This window comes from Thunnus thynnus, chromosome 23 (genome assembly GCF_963924715.1).
Source record: "Thunnus thynnus chromosome 23, fThuThy2.1, whole genome shotgun sequence".
Taxonomy (NCBI): domain Eukaryota; kingdom Metazoa; phylum Chordata; class Actinopteri; order Scombriformes; family Scombridae; genus Thunnus; species Thunnus thynnus.
The window spans coordinates 10,178,963-10,197,078 of NC_089539.1; the positions used below are offsets into that span (position 1 = coordinate 10,178,963).

Below are 18,116 nucleotides of genomic sequence, written 5' to 3' on the forward strand. Positions count from 1 at the left end.
CATTATATCAGGAAGTTACGTGTTGGACAATGTCTTGGCCTGGGCGCTGTAACTTCCTAACTTCCTGGAGTCTTTTCAACAGCGTGAAGTTGCTAGGCAACCAGTGGAGACCAGAAAATCACTTCCAAAAAATTTTCCGGCACATAACTTCCTGTAACACCACAACTTGTTTTTACACTTTTGTTGGTTGATGGTGATAGTTTAAAAAATTGAGATATAAAATGTCAATGGGTTTTGTTACCTTTGGACAGAGCCAGGTCAACTGTTTCGCCTGCATCCAGTCTCTATGCTAAGCTATGCTAATTAGCTGCTGGCTGCTGGCTGTAGCCTGATATTTACTGGAAAGACATGTGATTGATATTGATCTTCTTGTTTAACTCCCAGCAAGAAAGTGAATAAACTTAGTTCCCAAAATGTTGAACTATTGCTTTGAGGAGCAACACTGTCTGTTTCCAAGTAGCAAGTAGAAGAAGTAGGTTAAGCTCTGTTAGGAATACAAATGTGATCTTTTGCTACTCCAAGGCTGTTATATTTACATGTGTACACATAAGAGTATAAAGACTAGATGACTTTGACATGTGCATGTTATTTTTCAACCACAAATTCAAACATTTCAGTGGTCCCGTCTTCATTACGTGGTTGCCAGTTTTGCTTACTGTTGTAATTCCACCGTCAACAAAGTCAAGCTAGTGAGTGCACCTGGCAACACCTGCAGAGAAGTGGTGAGTGGATGAGTAAACAGTCTGGTATCAAAAAATAGCTCCACTTGCATAACTGTGCTGAACACAATACTACCTTTTATTTTTGTATTCCACACTTTTAAGTCTACAAATATACACGGTACAGCATGAAAATGAGGATTCAAAGAGATGCAAATGATAATGATTTTGCACAACAGTCACTAGCAAATAAGCTATGAATGACCCTTTGGTATTGTACGGTCCAAACGTGACTGTGTGGATTCATGAGAGGCAACAAGGAGACAGCTTTCACGGCCAGCCTCAGGTCACATGACGTATCCCAGTGAGACATCTCACATCGCAATGACTGTCTGGGTCTGACTCCACAACCAGGGCAAACGGCTACAAGATAAGCTCCAGTTGACTATGCGAGAGAGAAAAACACAGAAAGAGAAGGAGAGAGATAAACACATACACAGACATAAACTATGTTATAATCCTGATGTTAAGATAAAAGCTCTGACTTCTGGAGAATTTTGGAAAGAAAAAAAACCCAGCACAACAGTTCCTGTGTGCTACAAATGAAAGGTATTTTGTCTTTCCTGCTACACTATACATTTTAAACACATTTTCATCATTCTTGTCCATCATTACTATTGGTTGTGATGACATTTTTACTAAATTGCTGAGATGTAGGGATGAGATCATTACTATACAGTTACATCCAGTAGAAACAGACAGTCAGGAAGGTTATCACCACACCACAAGGTCCACTCAAAAGCTGTTCTGGAGCTTTCAATCGCATCATATGATATGATATCCTCAGCTGATAGAGTTGCCCAGTTGTCAGAGATGTAGCTGTTCAAATTTCCATGTTTGTCTCACCTTTAATGAGTAAAACTGTCATCTAGTAACATTGAGAGAGATTTGTCAGGATCTGTCTGATTCATCAGGTGATTATTTGACTGATCCCACTGAATGTTTACTTTGCAGGAAAAGTTTTTTCCTTGCAAACACATATGTAGCCTGGGGTTGAAAAATATTCATAACTGATAAAAACAACGATGGCCAAAACCTTACTCAAAAAAGGAAATTTCCATCATTTAAACCCTGATTTTTTTCTTGCAAACACATATGCACACACCTAACACACATTGTGAACCTACTTGCAGCCATTCCACTTGGGAGTCTTTTGTCTATCTTGCAGCAAAGGAAACAATTCAAAACCTAATAAAGTTGGAGTCGGTTCAGAAGACCCCAGCAGAAGTTTATCCAAACATTACCCCAACATTCCCTAAGTTCCCTTTCCCGGAATTTCCAGAGGTTTGAGGGCCAATGGAGGGGGTGGAACCATCCCTAAACCGGGCCCCTCTCCTCCTGCAGCTACTCTCCTCTCTGTTATTGTTTTGACTGAGGTGGAGGGTTGGGGGTGAGGGGGTTCACGTGGGGTAAGGCCCTGCCTATTATGTCTGGGCGTCTTGGAATCTAGGTCACGATTAGACCTCATCTTCTCTCCTCTCCCCTCCCTCCCTCCCTCCTCTCCTCTTCTCCACTTCTACAGTGACCGCTGCCAAAAACCCCTGCTCTTTAATCCCTGCTGCCTTTTTCACTCCTCAGCCGTCTCGATCGAAGCGCCGCGCCCATCTAACCCACTCCCCCCTCCCTCTCCCCACAGTTCCTCCCCTCCCCTCACTCCCTCTCTCCTGTCTCTTGCTTCTCTCGCCGCACCAAATGCCAGGCGTTTATCAGGGATAAGCAGCTGTCCCCTTTGCTCGCGGGAGTAGAAGAAAAAACAGACAGAGTGGAGGCAGGAGAAAAAAGAAATGGAAGAAGAATTGAGAAAAAGAAGCATAGAGAAGAAAAAGATGCAGACAGAGAAGGCAGCAATTTCACTGCTGCCTTTGAATTTTGACTCTTAAAGTGAACTGATATCAAAATCTTGGGCCACTAATCACACTAAATAGCATTGAATTTGGAAGCTATCAAACTAAATTCATATATTTTATTTAACACCTTTTTTTTTTTACCAAGCAAGAGTGGATTTTTTTTTTTTTACATATTGTCACAAGAATTTTGTACAACACATGGCTTCACGTTAAGACACTGTGTCTCTTGAATTCCTGAAATGCAGATATCAGTGTAAACACACAAGGGAGTGTCTCTTTCATAGTCAGTTGAAGGCTAAAGCTACTGCAGAGGCGTCATTGCTCTAGTGTTAGGTGAAAACAAAAGCATAACTTAGATATGGTCTTATAAATCAACAACCTTCAGTTGACAGCTTTGTGTGCTTTGAGCTTTTCAGGGACAAAGTATCACAGGGAGCCGACACCGCATATATAAAGTTGTAGAGTGAAAGGTGACAACAGTGTAATATTTCACAAGATGACAATTAAGAAGTTTTACTTGAGCACATGATTGGGATTTTATCTTTATTGTACTTGTTCTGATAAGGTAGCGTAAATGAATTGCCAGTTGACCTTGGTTATAGTGACTTCACTTGTTAATGTTTGTTAAAGTATAATTATGGTTTATTACAACTTGGGTCATCACTCCTATCAGTTATGATGACAGTTTAGATATCGCTGAGATAACCGTAAAAAACGTTTGTTTGAGAAATGAAACCTAAATCGAACACCTAAAATGTTGGTTATAAGCTGTCATGGCAAATAAAAATGTGTGCTTTCACAACCAGGTGAGAGTGGTAAGTCAAAGCTTTACTGTGGGACTTGGTGAATGACATTCACAATGGACAGTTTTGGTCATAATTGTATTGTTCTCCCTTGTTTTCGTTTTCCAACTAACGGTATCAGTAAGCTTCAAACCTGTCCAACGGCACTTTGTTTCAAGCTTTACACTCCATGACCCCAGCTATTAACATGGTATGTACAATGTTATTACTGTATATAGGTCTGATCATTGTAACATTAAACCAGATTTTGGAGGATTTTACCTTTTAAATGTGGCTCTTTTTGTTGAATAAACAGCCAGTCTTTTGTATTTAGCACGCAAGTCATTTAGCCATTGAAAGAGAATCACCAACGGTTACAACAGCACACAGGAAGCATCTTATCTTTATTGTATAATGTTCCTAATAGTGTCCTACTGCTCCGATTGGAATGCAACGAGGGTGCACTGTATGCCAGATCAGAAATGCCACTCCTTATCTGCTGGCTTCATCGCCACGCATCTGATATCAACAACAGACCGTCTGTCTGTCTGTCTGTCTGTCTGTCAAAGCTTCATTCTTTGCATGCCACTGTGTGTATGTCCATATGTGTGTGTGTGTCTGCAACAGCCAGTGGCGACGCAGTAGATATCCCTACATGAACGGCTTGGAGCTGTGTTACTTTTGACTGCAGATAGAGCCTGTTATCATCCGTTTGCATCTTCGAGGAGGCACCCTGCCATTTGGCTGAGGTGACATGTGTCGTGCGGCTTGAGTGACAGTAACACAAATGAAACGCGTATATCAGTGCAGTCGCTGCTGGGCTGTAAACACAGAAGGTGTGCGTGCACGGGGATGCATGCACATAATGATGCTACTGATCTGTGTGTGGAGGAGGGGAGAGGGTGTGGAGAGGGAGCTGGCACATCCATGCAGCAGCCCCTCCAGCTGTGAAATCTCCAGTAGACCCCTGGGAGAGGAGGAAAAGTCTGTCAGTCTGGCCTCTTTTATTAGGAAACTCTCTCTGGCTCTCTTTGCTTCCAGTGTTTTTTTTGGCTTTTTGTCTCACATTATCTTTCAGTTTCTTCCTCACACACACACACATACACACACACACTCCTTCTCTGTTGTACAGCCCTGATAGCTGATGGGCATGACTCGAGCGGTGGGGGGTTTGGAGGAAGCACAGGAGCCGTTGTTATGACCCAACTATCACAAGTTGTCACATTTAAGAGCGCGTTGGCGCAGTCACCGGGTTCACTTGTTTAATCATGTGTGTCAGGGTGGGGGTTGGGTGGTCTAGGAGTCATATAGGGTGGCTTATGTGGGTATTTGCATTGTAACAAAGTAATAGCGTTATATTAATGTTCTTATTTTCTTGAGGAGTTCACTGAGAGCTGAGGACAGAATCCTGTAACTTCCTAACTTGAGGTCGTGACCCAGTGGAATCCGGAAAATATCTGTAATAATAAAAAAAAAATCCATACATATAATTCCAACATAATCTTTTCATTTATTTTTTCAATCTTAGCGCACCTACTCTTTTCTAGCTCTCTTCTCTGCTCAAGGGCATCTCAACAAATGTTCATGATTCAATCCAGCCACAAGCCTTCATCTCCAGTCTACACTCTTAACTGAACCATCACTTGACACAACAGCAAAATCATTTTCTTCTTCTGTCACAATAAAATCCCCCAGTAGGATTATAAGAACACATCAGTTCGGGCATGTAATTAGATATATGACATTATCTGCATGGGTCAGAGGTTGACATGGGCACCTCGGCCAATGACAGAAGATCAGCCTACAGCAATGAAGGACAATCAACTCTTCAGACCAATTAAAAGAATTATCATTATCATTATTATAGTTGTCATTACAACTTGGATGCTGGTGTACGCGCTATTCAAAAGTTGGAAACTGGTTATTATGGTAGCTCAATTGCTGCAAGTCCTTGGGGTAAATTATAACAACAACAACAAAAAATTTCTACATTTGGGAAATTCACTTATTTGCTTTCTTGCCGAGAGTTAGACGATAAGATCGATACCACTCCCGTTATGTGCTGTACTATAGTATTTCTTGGCTGGGAACAGTGACTTCCTGGAGCCTTACTGGTTGCCTGGCAACACCTCAGTTATTACGCCTGTGTACTTCAAATTACAGCTAAATTATATTGGCTAAAAAATGTAATACTGCCTCTTGATTACATTTCATCAACATAGCGGCAAAACTGATATTACGTACTATACATGCGAAATGTTCACTGTCAACATCCTTCACTGCTATATTATAATATCACAGTACTTCCTTGAGGGTGGATTTTTTTTCCCTCCAAACGTGCAGTATAATCCCAATTTTCATCAATACCGTTTAACCTTCATTTAACCCTGATTTTTAAGTAACTTTCACTCAAGCAATGCCTAAAATGCCCCCTTTTCAAAGTAAATACTATCTGATTCGTCTTTGTCACAATTACATGCAAACTCGCCTGACCCTAACCCGTACGCGCCATTTAATCATTTCAATCACAGACTAATCATCTAATCACCATTACTGTGAGTGGAGACAATAGTTCAGTTTATTAGTCAACAGATGCTGTCCAGTTGTTTCTTTTTTTTTTTAACCGTCCCATTGTCATTTCCATAATTCATCCTCTGACTTATTAAGAAGATAATCCCCTTGTTATACAGTCGCCACGGCAGAATTCACCAGGGAACTGTGTGTATCTGTGTGTGTGTGTGTGTGTGTGTGTGTGTGTGTGAAGGGGGTGGGGTCATATTTGAACCCATATGAACCCTGATACCCCTTTCTTCTCCTTGCCCTCCTACTCCTCCCCCCCTCCTCCTCCTCTTCGCTTCCTTTGCGTCGGCTGCTTGTGGATGCTAATGATTAATTGCTTATTTGCTTGGACAGGGTTTGATTGGCGTGTGTGCGGAGTAGACTTGACGAGCTGCCAAAGCTGTCAGACAGGGTGATGCAGACCAACAGAGAGAGAGAGACTGATGGTAAGAGTAGGCAAGATCAGAGCCATCTGAACTCATTAATGCCTGCGCCACACATTTCACAACACACCAGCTCAAACATATAGACATACATACACAAATCTCCACACAATCCATTGACAGAAATATGTGCGCTATGTCTACTTGAACGCAAATACAATAAAAAAGACACATAGAAGTAAATACAGTCATTGGAGTGCAAACATGCAAATGTGCACGTATGTATGCTCATATTTGCTTGCACGCACTCACACATGCTGAATGACACTGTTCTGTCAATTATCCGAGTGTACTGCAACACACTCCATTTTAATCATCGTTAGAAGCAGAAGCGACGTTCATCAGAGATCACTACCTATCAAATTACATGCCATCTACACTATAAATGACCGATTGCATACATCAACATGCATGAAAGGACAGTCTGGGAGAGATTGCAAACTCAATTTGCCTCCGCATGCTTCTTCTAAACATACGCTCCTCTTTACATTCAGTTAAGTAATTTGAATAATCTATTTTTATCCTGGGTAGAGTTTATATTTAGAGGCGAGGTTTTAAGTTTTAGCATTTTGGCTTTCTTTATGAACAAATAAATGCTGTCAGTGTTGCTTGAAGCTACTGTCTTTAATTGAATGTCTACGTGTTGTACTCTTTGTTGGAATTCAAGTTGGCGCTTCATGGATTGAAATTAAATCAACTGAACCTAAGTGCATCATTGACTTTACTAACATTTAAGGCACTGAGTTGATGTTCTCATCCAGGTGAAGACGCAGTGTCTTTGGTGAGGGATGCTTGCACCTGAATCAGACTGTTTATTAAATGCTGCCCAGCAAGAGCAGTTATAGGTTAATACCCATTTTATACCAGAGACCTGAATGCGTCAAGGGTATATATTAATCCATGTTTGACCTCATTCATGTAAGACTGCTGTCAGAGGTCGTCACCTTTCACAGAGGCTTAAGTCTGCAACTGTAATTCCACACACTTCAGTGCTAAACCAAATAATTATATAGAATTCATAATAAACTTTATTTATGATAAATAAAGCTTACACAGAATTAAGTTGTGTTCACGTCTCTTAATATAATTTCAAGGAACAGTTCAACATTTTTGGGAAATATTCACTTTTTGTGTTAGATGAGAAACTCAATATGACTCTCATGTCTGTGTGTTAAGTATGAAGAAAGGAAGCAGTTAGCCTAGCTTAGCATAAAGACTGGAACAAGGAGAAGCAGCTGGTCTGGCTCGGTCCAAATTTAGAGTAATAGACCTACTAGCACCTCCAAAGTTCACTAATTAAGATGTTATATCTTGTTAGTTTAATCTTTACACAAACTGTAATGTAAAAACACTAGGGGTGTAACAGTAGGTGTATTCATACGGAATACGGTTCGGTGCATTCAGTTGTACGAAGAATACGCTCCGTGACCCAAACAATTACTGTGAGAATAGTTTAATACTACTACTAATAATAATGATATTTGTGTATCAATAATTCCAGAGCTTGAGTTCCACCCGGAAAGTTTGTGCACCACTTAGCTGTAGCATGCTCATGGACATATGCTAACGGCTTAGCCAAGGTAGCCTGGTCACCCTGGTTACCCTGTAGTGTTGCTGCTGTCAGAATGACAAATGAGTGACCCATAACACTGACCGAATGCAACACTATTATTAAAATATGCAGCATTATCTCTGTAGTGAAACAATACTGTGTCAAACATCAATTATATTCAAAGAAGTTCCCATTCCTAGAAGAAACAGCTGTTCACTAATTCAAGGAATTTATAGTTTGTTTCTCTGTTTTCCAGGATGTCACTTGAGCCATTAAACCACTGTCTACTATTGGCTTTATTTTTTATCAGCTGTGAGTTCCATCAAGTTTCCGTCAAAATTTTGGGTTTTGATCAAAAAAAAAATCCATATTTGTAAAAAAAAAAAAATTTTCCAGTCTTGAATCTCAGGATACTCATCTCAAGCTAAAGGGTAAAAAAGCAGATTGGGGTGGTTCACTCATTAAAATCTCCGAATGAAACAAACGTCTATTTCTCTCCACCACTGATCTCAAGCTTTCTTCCTCTTCCTGTGTTTGGATATGTTGTGCTGTGGAAGCCCCCCCGGCAGCCCCCTCCACCCTCCGCCACATGCAAGATAAATGATACCAATTTTATAAACAGCATCTTTGCCAGCGCTCACTTGTGCCACGTGTGCCTGAACACACACATTCACCAAACACTCACATGAGCGGAAATGGGAAAAGCACATAGAAAACACTCAGGTACACATGTACACAAGCACACACACGCATACACACGCGTAAAGGCAGCCCGACAGGTTTTGATCAATAGTGTTGTGAGCCATGTAGCCTTTTCCTCTGCTGTAGCGACCACACATTTGCTGCTCCAGGCTGAGTAATTGGTGCACACCACCATGATAGCTACCATGGCAAGAAACAATATTGATAACATGCCGCCATGTGTGTCTGTGTGTGTGTTTGTGTGTGTATAAATGGTTCTCCAGGGAATACAGTACACCTTGCAGGTTGTTCAGCACAATGCATTTCCTCCCCCTCTCTCTCTCTCCCTCTCACTCTTCATTTGTCCTCTTACCTGTCTCTCCCCCTTATTTTCTCTTCTCTCCTCTGTCTGTTCGTCCTTTTTCAGTCTCTCAGGACCAAATCACACCCCAATACAAATGCCAAAGGGCCTCAGAATGTGACAGAAGCCAGTCCGCCTCTGCTCTACTCCTGCACACAAACACACACACGTACACACACACACACAAATTGGCTGCCATTATAGACCTAGTCACCACATGTCTCTGTGTCATCTCTGCGTCTCTTAGTCATTTGTTCTTCAGTATCTCCTGAAAAAATGTTACAGTTTATTTCAAAATCTATTAGCTTTGGGAAGTTGACTGTTGGCATCAAGGGTTCCAGTAGTGAAAGTGTCATTTCCTGCAAAGACAATTGTAGGAGACTGGCAGCTGAAGCACTTTCAAGGCTTCAATGAACATGAATGTCTTCAAGTTGATCAGTTCATCAGTACAAATGATGAGCAACTACGTTAGGCTATTTGATTAATTCTTGGTCATATTTGCAAATGAAGGACAACTAGTCCTGTCTGTCAGTGCAAGGCAGGAAATCTCAATCCAATCTCTTCTCCTGTATCGTCCCTTGGTGGAAATATCAAAATTAATTCGGTCATCAGAATCCCTTTCTGTCTTCAAAATCACTCTTCTGAGAGTACTTGCCTAATATACTCTGTCTTTCTCTATTTCTTGATCCTTTTCCAGCACTTTCTCAAAAAAAAAAAAAAAAAGAAGTGAAAAATTGCCAGGCATTTATATGTTACCTCATACACCTGGAAACCTAATGGCACTTATGTCAGGTAGAATGTGGAGTGTTGAAGCGCTTATACTTGAAGGCTTGATTTACTGTGGCTTGGATTGTACCTCATTTATATGTCACTTTGGACAAAATGTCCATATTTGGTTCTTTGATAAGAAGTCAAAAGAAGAAGTCTGTGTCATTAAATGACTCCCAGGGTGCATATTTGGCAAAAAAAAAAAAATCCAAAACATCCAGTGACAGAGTTTACATTTCTGACAAAACCTGATAAAACATTCAATAGATTAAGTTCACTTTTGGAATATGGGTCAATTTTGGATGAATTCAGCAACTACTTACTGTTTACTGTTGTTGCTTTTGTTGCAACAACTAGCAATTTGCTACTGCTTTGATTCCGTTGAGTGTTAATCACCAAACCACATGTGGTTCTTGCTGCATAACGGCCACCTGTAAATCACTGCAATAGTGTGAAACCATTAGAAGGACTGCGTATCGCGTGTATGTGCGTCCTTGTGCATGCATACAAAACAGGGACCCACTCATAAAAAAACTGCTCTGTAGCACTACTAGAGGACAGAAACCCCACAGGGTTCCTTTAAATATTGTGTTCATGATTTTATTAATTTGTTTAGCTCAATAATTGATTGATCTATTGTGTGGTTAATAAAAGCCTTCAAAACGCTTTCTTTTGAAATCTGGTGTCTTTTTTCTTGTTTCACCCTATCTGCCCATCTGTGTTTGCTTATCCCACTGTTACCCCCGTTTCGGCTATGTGTCTGTCAGCTGACCCCTCTTGCAGGTTCTTCTGGCGAGAAGATGCCAAATACCTTTCGCTGCCAACAGGCGCGGTCACGGCTAAATATACACCTGCATGCAAGCAGGACTCGATTTATCCTGTCGGTCGTATGTGTGAGTGCACGTGTGAGCATTCCATGTGTGTGTGTGTGCCCGCGCGCTGGTATGCTGTGCTTTTCCACGTGCACCTGAATATGCACGCGAACCTGGCCTCAACCCCCGCAGTGATTGCCTCTCTTCACACCTCTGTGCAAGGGCCTATTTTCTGCCACTTACCATCTCACCCCTTTCTGTCGGTGTAATATTCATGAGGAAGGGGAGCAGCTCTTCTCCTCTTTCTGGAGCCCAGATGTTTAGGGTAATGCTGTTGACACAAAAGAAAGGAGAAGGTAAAATGAGAGGAGGTGAACAGAGGAGACGAACGAGGAGTTAAAGGCAAAAGGCAGGTGAGGAGAGGGAGAAAGTGAGGGAAGCGGAGGAGGAGGGAGTACTAGCGGCGAGGCAGAGGCAGGAGGGCACTGGGTACGCCGTGTCCTTAAAAAGCCTCAGAGGAAGTGAAGGGAGAGGCAGGGATGAGAGGAGAGGATGAGCAGTGCGGCGTGGCCTGGAAAGAGGTTAGTAAACCAGCTGAAATTGGATAACAGTATCCCTACGTCGCCACAGTTTCACATTACGAGAGCTCAGTGAATGAAAATAGGAGATTAACCGAGATATGGCGCAAGGACAGATGGTGCTGATTTAATCTTGTGTGTGTGTGCGCAAATCCAGCACATATGATGGTTTTAGCGCAATGTGGAATAGACATACATGAAGTGTGCTGCGCTCATGAGCCAATTAGGAAATCCTTGATTAGGTGTCAATTTGGTGCGCAGAGCAGATTCAGAGGGAGCCAATCAAAAAGGCAGAGGTGGCGGTGAACGCCGTGTGCACATATATGTTTCAGGAAACATTTCTGCAGTCGGTGCTGCAGTGTCACCCTGCCTCTCTTTTGCCTCTTTGTTGATTTTTCAGAACAATTTGTCCTCACAGGAAAATGTCACGCTACCCTGTCAGCTCTGACTCCATCCCCCCCTCTGCCACCCACTGTCTCTCTCTCTCTCTCTCTCTCTCCATCTCTCTTTCCTCCCCTTCCTCTCACTTCTCGTCAGCAACATGGAGAGTTGCAGCTTCCTCCCTCCCCTCTCTTCACATCTTATCATGTCCTTTTTTCTTTTTTCTTTACTTTACATCTCCTCTCCTCTCCTCCTTCCCCTCCCCTCCTCTTTGAGGCTGAGACTCAGTAATACAGCAAATGCCATCCATGGAACACAATGTTCAACACTTTACACAGTGAATATATTAATGGATAAAGTACAAACTGCTTCACATGGTCACCCACATGCCACAGGAGGAGATCTGAAGAAAAAGAGGGAAAAAGATATAGACAGTCTGTCTGCTATCTGTTAACTTCTCTCCTTTTTCTTTTTCTTTTTTTTTTTTTTTTTTACATTTAACAGCCCCCTCTTCCATCTCTTATTACTGTCTCTCACATTCCACTACTTCCATTTCTTTTCTCTCTGACCTTCATTTTTTTTTTCTTTTTATCTTCCATAGAAAGATAGAGAGCAGCACAGACAGATGGTGAACAGGTAGAGAAAGTCATAAAGAAAGAAACAAAGAAAAGAGACGTAGGCTGACAGAGTCAGACAGCTGCACCAGACATCAAAGCCCAGCCTGGTCAGTCTCGCATAGTCAATAACTCATCCTGCTAACAACACATAAAGTCTAAGGTTACACCTCTGAATGCAGCCAATCCAGTGCAAGCTGAAAACCCCTGACATGCTGCCTCACATATTTCATAGCTGGGATATCACGGACGAAAAATTCTCATAATATGACATAATTCGCAGAAAGATCAGAGGATTATGGAAATCCAGATTTCACAAAAGGATTTTTAAAACTAGGTCTGAACTTTTGTTTTATCTCCAAAACGTTCCTACCTCATACCCTTTCTCCTCTAATCATATGTGCCCTACTTCCACCAGGTGCATTTACAGTAAAAAAAAACCCCCACATATATAACATATAACAAAATTAAAATTGGTTTTAGTTTTCCGAAGCGCAATAATATATCACCGGCATCCCTGCTTCATTCCCTGTTTCATTTCCAAATGCCCCACCCCCCAGTCCCCACCCCCCAGTCCCCACCCCCTTGTCTGCCTCCTCTCCACTTGACCACCTGTGGCCCCGCTTCCCCTCCTGTCAAATCCTCCTCCAAACGCACACACACACACACCCCTCTGTCACTTCATCCATTCCTGCCATTGCACTTGTGTCTTATGACCACGCGCTGTGCGTCATGAGGCTTACTCAACAGCCCCCCAAGCCAGAAACCTCAAACACACACACACACACACACACACACACACACACACACACACACACACACACACACACACACAAACACTCATCACGCTAATAAACGCAGGTCACGCTCGGACCAAGCACGTGAATATCAAAGAGAAGGACAGAGACAAATGCACTGTTGCACAGAAGCACTCTTACACACACACTCTGGCTTTCCACGCCATTCATGGAAGTGCTACTGTATCAGGCTACTAAAGCATCTATTTATAGTGATGACTAAGTTTTGCTGCACAGCCATCTATGTATCTTTACTGCATAGACTCACAGAATGACTATGTGTTGGGTTATGTATTGCTGACACATGCAGTAAATGTTTGTGAGTGAAGAGATGTTTCTGGATGACCGAAGCGAGTGAGTGAGTGATCTTTACAGTCAAGGTGGCCCAATGGTTATACGAACTGTAATGTAAGGTCATACAAACATTCATCTATAAATTCTCTTATTTTACAGTTAAGTTTGTTACCAGAAGGTCAAACAACAGGGAAAATCTGAGTGTTGAGGATCAAAGTGAACAGTATACCATATTAGAACTGCCACGATTGGTCGATTAATCGATTAGTTGATCGAAAAAATGAATCACCAAAGATGCTAAAGATTTGCTGGTTGCAGCTTTTTGTATTTGAGGATTTGAAGTGTGTCATAAATGTAGGAAACAGAATATCTTTAGATTTTGGACTGTTGATTGGAAAACAAGACATTTGAAGAAGACGCCATGAGCTTTACGATATTATAACAAGCATTTTTCACCATCTTCTGACAATTATTTTTAATGAATAATTACAATAATTGTTATGCTTGCCTTACACCAAACGACTTCACACCAAACAACTTTTCAAAAATTTCCGATGTTGGAATAAAATCGTGAGAGTTTTGCTAGAGTTGTGGCATGTTCCTGTCATCTCGATCGTTTGGTGTAAGGTGTTCGTAAAACTCAGTCCAAGCTGTCTTAAGTCAGTCTTTTTCTTGTCTTGATGTTCCAATAAAATCAAAAATGTTTGATATTATCGGAAATTGTTAGTCTTGGCTCAGGCAAGTAGTGAAATTCAATGACGTGAACATTATCAACAACCAATAGGTGCAAACTGCAACCAACTGGGTAGATAGTAAACATGGTGGGAACTCCGGGGAAGCGCAAGAACATGAACAAGTCTCGTTTCTCTTGGACTGTGGGAAAGGAGGAGAAACTAGTAGAGTTGTGGAATGAACAAGAGTGCCTCTTTGACGTGTCCTCCCATTTGTACCACGATAGAGTGGAGAAGTGTCCACATTCTGCGGTGTCTTCTCTCTTTCTTTTTGGCTGGTTTTTCAGAACAAACCACTGCACACACAAGGGCAGCTGTGGCCAAAAGCTGCTTCTGTTTCTGCTCCATTGTTCAACAGTTTTTCTTTTTGTAAATTTCCACCAGGAGCAGGATGGGAAATAATCTCAAAAAGAATGTAGTTGTAGTCTTGCAAATAGTGACCCTGCAAGATCCACAGTCTTTGCGTCTGTGACTAAAAACTCAGTGACTTAAGACACATTGTCTTGAGATGTGAGAGGGTGTCAGACTTTAGTCTTTCAAAAGTCTTTTCGAAGTCTTCTAGTGTATAGTAGCCATTAGTTGTAGCCCTAAACTATAAACAAAAACTTCATCAAAAGCCCTTCTCATAAATGTGATCCAGGAAGTCTAGTTTGAGTAACAGGTCCATGAGTTTGAAAGCTTAACAGATGACGAAAAACTGCACAGCGGTTTATAATATTATGACAATTATTCTATCTTTTGTCACTGCAATCTCAAGGTAGCTCAACAGTAGAAATACAATAACATCACAAAGTTACGAAGAATGTGCGCTTGCATGTATCTAAATGGCCGCCAATGATGTTGCATTGCAGTCTGGCAGAGGTTGGGCCTGGTTGATCCGGCACCCTCTGCATTGGCACTGGGACGAAAGCAGGGGCTGCATTTTTTTCATGTAGAATTCACGACCTTACCCTCCAACTCACCACTGTCCTCCAGCAGTCACATAACTCCCTCTCAGACACCAGGTGCCAGATCTTGTATGATCATTGTGGCTCCTTTTGCAACAGTCCTGTCATGTCTGATTAAAGCATAACAAACATTTAGATGTACAGTTATCACCGACAATTATCTAAGTTGCAGTACTGGTCATGTAAAGTCTAAACTCACGCATGTTTGGCAATGATGATATGACCAATCTAGACCATGAACTACTATTAGATCTAGTCTACAGTGGATGATCTTTGTACGATCAGAAATGTTTTTCTACTTGAACTCACCATCTTTCCGAAGGAGATATAAACTTTGAGTATTATTACTTGATATACAGACACATTAACGTTCCTTGGAAATATAAAGGAAGAATCCTTTCATGGAGCAGCTGTGCCTTTCAGTCATACCCTTGAAACACACTTTTAGACAAACATGCACTTACTTACTTCCAGGTCACATGCTTCTTCCGAAAACAAAAACAACAGCGTTCTTTGATAATAGTCTGGTTAAATGCTAACTATGATAGGAATGTGAGCGCGCGTGGGCCCGTATTAGCACAACTTTTATCATGTGAGTGAGCTTACAACACACACACACACACACACAGAAACACACAAATGCACATTCCCACACATGCACGTGCACTTGGGTAACACAGAGAATGGGATTAGCCATTGTCAAGCAAAGTAGGCAGCACCCGGTTAAGACGGTACACACCTAAGCACCTTAAGAATGTAAATATCACAGCTATTTGAAGTAGACACAGGTGAGTAACATTGTGTACATACCAAACTTTATCCCATAAGGTGCTGCACTGAGAGGAACTTAGGGTAGACAGGGTAGAGTTGAACTTCTGAGTGGAACAAAGCAGTAGTACACATCCTCGTACGATGATATTAATTCAAATTCTGCATCATGGATCAATCGTGTAACAAATGGTGAGAAGCAGCCAAGAGGACTTTGCATGGATTACAAGAGAAGAACATGGCTGTAGATACTCTAACTTCATATACAGAAAAACTTATGTTTGCCATGAACTTCTCATTCAAAACTGTACTGCCAACTACTTTGTGTTGCTATTTTAGGGACAAATCTTTTTTTTGCTGATTTGCCTACTTTTTTCTGTAAGAATGCTTAAGGTGGTAATCTGTGGATTTTGGCAACATGTTCGGTACTAGATCACGTTAATCAACCACAGTGCTGACCACTATTCAGTGTGACATTTTTCCCACAGATTTTCTGTTGAAGTTGGCAGTTTGATAGGTTTATGCACATTGTCCAGATCGTGATAACTACGTTGTCTTATATGTCTGCTAAATAAAGCGCTAATGTCTCTTCTGGATGTATAGAATTAAGGTCTTTCCACGATTATGGAACGACCTGCCACAGAATCTCACACTTGCAGAATTCAGTATCTTCTGTTAATTCACTTCTGAATATTCACTTTTATCATAAGGCTTTTTTTATAATCTTTATTTATTGATTTATTTATATGTGCTGTTTTTTGTGGGAATGTGTGTGTATTTGGCATTTTATATTATCCTTTGTTCCTTTTATGTCTGCCTTGTGAAGCACTTTATAATCACGGGTTTCCATAAGTATTATATAAATGAATGTTATTATTATTATATATAAATGCATCATTTTCTGTGCACCCACAAAGACCTTGATACTGGCACCCTGTTTCATCAATCGGTCTTAAGCCCCCCCCCCTCCACCCACCGACTCCTAAGCACCTGCCCTAAAGGGACTCCCCGCTGCCAACCTTTATGATTCACATGAAGCGAATCACATGCGAATTAAATTTCACATAAAATCTCTATCTCCAGGGCTGAAGCCATTCAACGCTATAAACTGCAGGGACGTGCTTGCAATATGATCGTGTTTGTGATTATGTTTATCCTTTACAGTCATAATGAAATATAATTAAAATGATATTTTAATTTGACAGTGAAACAAATGAACTAATTTGCATCTCCCTCAGACCACATCCCTTGGCTCTGATAGTAGCCGACCATGTGATGTTTAAAGTCATGTGCTCAGAAGCAAAAGGTTTTCATGTGCTGGAGGGTTCATTTCTTATTGTGTCTTTTGACAAAACAGTCAAAGCTTTCTGGTGTTCTTTCAGCCTCTTGTCCAGGATCATGTGTGTGACATCGTGGTCCGATCTAGTCTTCCTCTGAATGAGATGGAAAACATCAGCTGTCTGACAACACCAGACCAACATTGGTCCCAGCATCGACGAAAGCCAATCACATCCAACATCTCCCTTGAACGGAGACGGAGTTACGATCTCCCCCACATGTATGACCACCTGTTATCACATGATCTGAACTCCATGTTTAGGTCATGTGTTGACAGCTAATACAACTCCATTCACTTATAAAGATGCGATTTGAGGTAAATATGTCGTTTTCACTTGTAAAATGATTATTTTACCTAACCAAGGAAAGTTTATTGAGCAATAATGAGCAGTACCTGGGGTTTCATCTTCATCGCCCAACAACTGCAACATCAATCCTGCTTCTGTAACCTTAAAGCCACTGTGTGTAGCTGAGAAGCGATTAGCAGGGTGTGTCTGATAGTATTTGGAAGAGTACAGGTTGTACCATCTTAAGTAACACAGTGGACTGAGCACTGAGCTTTCAGGTTTGGAGCTGTCATAATGCAGCAGCTTAAGCCATATCAGTGTGAACAGTGACCCCTGTTGCAGTTAACAGTTACCCCTTACACCTGGTGTGTGTGTGTTTTTGAAAAGCAGCTAGAGATTCTTGGACAAAAAGAAACTGTGTGTGCAGCCTTTAGAAACATGTGACCACAACACTGGCCACATTTTTCTTACCTTTGCTCTCCCTCTGTGACTCAGCATTTCCACTGCTCTTGTAAGCTCTTTAGCTGCGGGTTTGTGTATGTATGTGCAAACAAATGTGTGTGTTTGTGTTATCTTTAGCCACCTCACTCCAACCCCTGACCTTTCTAAAAGTCCCACTGTCCAGTTGTCCAAACACAGACATGTAGACTGAATGACTGACCTACTAAAGAATGTTTTCATTTGGCTGCACAGCAACCTCAAATACACAATACAAGCTTGAATTCATATACATCCAACAGGTAAATGTGAAACTTATGCTGTTTCAGAGCAAAGCTATAGAAAGATGTAGAGGACACACAGCTCTTATCAGTCTTTGCATGTCAAGGATAAAGATTACCCTTGAAATGAGTGGCATA

At 41.4% G+C, this 18,116-nt stretch overlaps 1 long non-coding RNA gene across 2 annotated transcripts; it reads right to left on the bottom strand.

Annotated features, from left to right (window-relative positions):
* Window positions 1–627: 627 nt before the first annotated feature.
* LOC137176044 (uncharacterized) lies at window positions 628–16,467 on the bottom strand. Of its 2 annotated transcripts, none has more exons than XR_010925785.1 (4): window positions 15,677–16,467; window positions 10,768–10,855; window positions 8,957–9,093; window positions 628–1,104 (listed from the first exon to the last, which is right to left on the bottom strand). It is a non-coding gene; the product is annotated as an uncharacterized lncRNA (long non-coding RNA). The 2 variants fall into 2 exon arrangements; XR_010925784.1 differs by lacking the exon at window positions 15,677–16,467 and adding an exon at window positions 12,471–12,620.
* Between the last annotated feature and the right edge of the window lie 1,649 nt (window positions 16,468–18,116).